At 42.1% G+C, this 4,881-nt stretch overlaps 1 protein-coding gene across 3 annotated transcripts in view; it reads left to right on the plus strand.

Moving 5' to 3' along the window:
- The first annotated feature begins 354 nt into the window (after window positions 1-354).
- kcnj16a (potassium inwardly rectifying channel subfamily J member 16a) overlaps window positions 355-4,881 on the plus strand; it is a 32,857-nt gene continuing 28,330 nt past the window's right edge. For all 3 annotated transcript variants that reach the window (XM_050059463.1, XM_050059462.1, XM_050059465.1), the window contains exon 1: window positions 355-519. The gene's annotated coding sequence lies outside the window, so the exon portion shown is untranslated. The remainder of the gene's footprint in view (window positions 520-4,881) is intronic.

Consider the following 4,881-nt stretch of genomic DNA (forward strand, 5'->3'; position numbering starts at 1 on the left):
TATTACACCATAATGTGAAATATAATGTAAGCTCTTTTAGGGATGCACAGTATTGGATTTTTTGCTGATATCCAATATGCCGAAATCTAACAACTTATTTGACTGATAACCGATATCAATATCTCCACGTTTTTCCACCTATTTTCCACCCAGCTTTCACAGTGTTTCTCTGACATCTTTGAGCTACACTCTCAGTAGTTTTAAAAATTAATGATTAAAAAAATGTTCATTGGGCCTCTGTGGTCAGACGGGACTTTGTCCCCACATGCCATCAGGTCAGTCATCTCTGAAGATGTGTTTAATGTACAATGAAAGTTTCCAGGTTCATACTTTATGTTTTTAGAAGCAAGACAACACTCACAGCCAAAATGGACTCAAAGCAAAGAGCACAGCTTTCTTTGGTAGGATTTAGTTTTTGGCATTAGAGTTCAGTTGTAAAATTTTAGAACAAACCTTGAAAAAAGCATCAGAGCCTCGGTGCCCGTTTTCACAGTTCTTGGAGTTGAACACCTCGCAAAAGTAAGTGATTGTCTCACACACATTACAGCAGGACTATGTGTCTGCACAAGATAAAGAAACACATCGGTGTCCGACTGTTTCTCCTCTCTGAGCATCAGTTTGTGAATGAGCTTCAGGTCTCATTAAGCTCTCTAAACAGTGCAGTTTTCCTGACTGTGAACTCTCTGGCTGTGTCGAGGACTATTTTTACCTCAGCACAGAAAGAAAAATGAAGCCAAGGCTGTCTTGACGGAAATTGTGGATGAATTTGAGGCTAAATAAGAAAACTGTAGTCAAATCATTGAATTTCAACCTCATGCTAAGATCTGAACACTCGCCCTGCAGAATGCTGTCAATCTGATTGGAAACTTTGCAGTTGATGTCCGAACCGAACTGATGCAGACCGCAAGACAACGCTCGGAGTCGATGATATTTTTAGTGCAGCTGGAATGAGATTGTTTAAACAAAAATATTTCCAAGAGATTCTGTGAGGTTGAATCATTTGTCCAGCACAGACAAAGACATGAAGTTTGGCAGATCAAAGACTGGATGTTATATCACCGATCGTGTTTCTAGAACTTAAAAAGAAATGACATAATTGTGCAAGAGAGGGAGCAGATACGTTACAAAAGAAACACCAAATCAGAACAGAGTCAGGCAGTGAAGACATAATAGGATGTTGCGGTAGCTCCTGCTTCCAAACGTTGCCCTCTTTGACAGTATAGTATGAGCCGAGTAAACACAGGCCTGGTTTTATTGAGGTACCTAAGAGGCTGTTTACGCTGCCTGTATAATCGCCAGTAAACAGCAAAAATAGACTAAGGAAATTGTTTTTGTGTCGGTAAGTTTCAGACACCTTGATTTTATAGATCCAAACTCTAAGCATGGCACCATAAACAGGGTTTATTAACCATATAATCTGTGATTAAAACCAAATAGGTTAATAGAGATTTTAATCTTTTATGAGTCTGTGTGATCAAATTAACATCTTAAAGCAATAATAGAGGTATCATGAGGCTGAGACGGCACATTCTCTGAAGATAACAGGGTTTGAGTCAGGTTTATATCAGCAGATCCTCCCCTTTTATTTGAAGGGGGACAGCTGGGTGCAGGGAGGTCACAGTGATCCAACATGTCATGATCTGTGGTGGTTGTTATAGCAGTGGTGCACTCCAGAGGGGCTACAGGGCTGCTACACAGTCCCGCCCCTTTGCATTTATACACAGAACCAAATGATAGCGGCATCATACTGCTCCGTGTGTGATTATAGACTGCATTCCAGCATCATGGTATCAAAAGAGGTGTGACAGGCGTACAATGTAACTCAACAGCGTCAGCCTCTAGTTTGACGTATATGCATCAGCAGCGCTTCCTAAACAATGTCTCTGACATAACATGGCAATAACAATCATTTATGCTCGGAGGGTAAAAAGCTCCCGGAACTCTTTGTCTTCCCAATTTGAGGACGTTTTGGTCGCTGCTCTTCTCCTTTGAGTTAGCCGCTAACTGCTAACTGCTACTCTTTCAATCTCCCGCTGTGGGTCATGAGCATAACACATCATCGATACATCACACTCGTCCTTCCAGCTTTCCTGTTTGTATACACACACCGTTTCATCCAAATATGGTTACTTCTGGCTCCAAAGAACCAAGATGGCAACAGCTGAAATGTCAAACTCGAGGCTCAAAAACAGAGTCTACAAACCAATGAGTGACGTCACGGTGGCTACATTCATTAATTTTACAGTCTGTGGTTGTGCTGTGTTAGCCACGCTAAGCGGGCAGAGGTCGCAGAGGGAATCAACTGTTGCAAAAAAAGGCACGTAAGTAGCGCCCCACACCCGACCTCGCATTTTCCAGGCGGTTAAAGACACGTCATGTGTACGTGCCCTTACACAGTTACTTAGCTGTTAAGTTAACGTTAGCCTAGCATTAGCTTAATAACTACATTAATTTTAGCCTTGGCTTACCGTTCTTTGTGCAACTCCGAATGTCGAACGAAGGTTGAAGTTGTTGTGTTTTGTGTGCAAACAAAATTATCTTTGGTTTCATTTTTACCAACTCATCACCATAACATTAGTTCTACATGGTTCTCTCCTGCAACCTGAAGGGATGCTGTTGGTTCGGTTCAAACAAAGTCAATCATCTGGAGAGTTAAGTGTCGACTTGCTGGGAATGACAAGTGTTAATGATAGATTTAGGCAGGGTTCGAACTATAAACTGAGCTTCGTGGGGGTCACGTAAAAAAAAATAGGGTAGTAAAAAGTAAAAGCCATCATCTTACCTTCACAGGGACAAAACAGACCAAACATCCGCTTTGAGTCCGTGCGGACCTCCGCGGAGTCCGTTCCGCGTACGTTCCGCCCGATTATGTTCGGGCCTTTACTCGCTTGACGATAAGTCATGCGTTTTTTTATGTAACGTCAGTGTTCCCACGCTGTCAAAGTCAACTCATAGCAGAACAGTAACCTATTCTACAGCGCCCCATGGTGTCTTGGCGCCGTAATTGCAGCCAAAGGCCTGTCATTCACTGGAGAATATGGTCGTTCTTTTGGAAAATATTTGCTTATTTTGGACTAGTTATTTATCTCACTAACGTAAATAATACTCATTACACTGAAAAATACATAATTTGTGATAAAATAGTGGTTGTTAATGTTTTGTTAGAGACCCACACAGATGTATGGTTTTACAGCTTTCATGGGAGCTAATGTCCTCTTTATGGGAGCTCAGCTCCCACTGGCTCCCACATGGTTCAAACCCTGGATTTAGGGAATGAAGGGAAAGTAAGTGATTTATGGCACACGTTTTAAAATAACTTTTTAATCACTGGGCTTAATGAAAGGTATCACGTATTTTCAAGTCAAAAGACTCAAGTCTGAGTGAAGTCCCGAGTCACTGGTGGTTCATTGCAAGTCAAGTCTAAAGTCATCAAATTTGTGACCCCCGTCTGACTCTAGTTTGAGTTGTGACAGTTTTGGTAGAGGAAAGCAATATTGAAAATAAGATAAATTAAAGATAGTTGGAGGAGCAGACAAGCAGCAAGAGAGGAACAATAACTGAAGATGGAAACCTGCAGCGTTCGCCAAATGGTCCGCTGTGGTTGGGAGCCAGTATAAAGTAGCTGTCTCCCCTGGTGGTGCTCAGCTAGATTAGCGTCACATCACAGCATCATGAGCCGTGACATAAGAATGCGTATGAAACTCGCGTATGCACACACTCTCACACACACACACACACACACACACACACATACACTCTCTAACACACACACACACACACACATACACACACACACACACACACACACACAAAGCAGTTGCTTCTGAATGAAACAAGAGACACAGTGAAATTACTGGAGCCTCACGGATCCCCGGCCAGTGCAGTGAGCCCGAAATTCCCTCCAGACCAATTTATCGCTTTTTTGGTCTGTGCATGTGTGTGTGTGTGTGTGTGTGTGTGTGTGTGTGCTCTCTTACTTAGGAGCTTTGAGATTTAAACAACAGCATTTTGAAATTTCAGCTGTTTCCCATACAATCGAGTAACAAGGGCTAACCTAAATCTTCTGTAATCCAAACAAGGCCCGAACACACACGAGAATAAGTGGTGAAGGGAATAAAGAGAACAAAGACGAGCAGGGTGACAATTATACATCTGGCTCCGAGCAAAACCAACTACAGAGAATGAGTACGAGATGCCACACAAGAGGTGGAAGAAACTAGATGCCTGGTCCTGTGCTCCGAATCTTACTGAGGGAAATTTGTGTCCATCTCTGCTGTTTATTGTCCATTAGAGGCTTTAAACGCCTTCTTTCAGATGTTTCTCTACCTGCTGAGAAAACCCTCCAAACTCTGTCATAAATGGTGCAGTTGCTGCCGTCAATGGCGACTCCAGCATACCTGTAACAATAGCTATGTTATGGACTCATTGTACGATATATAGACATGACTTTGATCATTTTGCTGAACTTCGTATTGCCCGTTGTGTTCATATGAACGTTTCTTTCCATAAGAGTGTCACCAATATTTCAGCCAACATGTGACCAGAATAAACAGCAGGGTTCTCCCGACCATTTTAAGACTTGGGCGAAGCGATTCTCCCTTTTTCTTTCTCTCCAACCCCCACAAACTTGCATGAGTCAGAAAAAAAAAAAATCTTGGGATTTTCTGAAACCATTTTTGACTTGCCAATACTGATGTGGATACGAGAATTTTCTTATCAGCTGTAGACTACTAACCCTGGAACTCAATCAATCAATCAATCAATTTTATTTATAAAGCCCAATATCACAAATCACAATTTGCCTCACAGGGCTTTACAGCATACGACATCCCTCTGTCCTTATGACCCTCGCAGCGGATAAGGAAAAACTCCCCAAAAAAA

Source organism: Epinephelus moara, chromosome 13 (assembly GCF_006386435.1).
Source record: "Epinephelus moara isolate mb chromosome 13, YSFRI_EMoa_1.0, whole genome shotgun sequence".
NCBI classification, from domain to species: Eukaryota; Metazoa; Chordata; class Actinopteri; order Perciformes; family Serranidae; genus Epinephelus; species Epinephelus moara.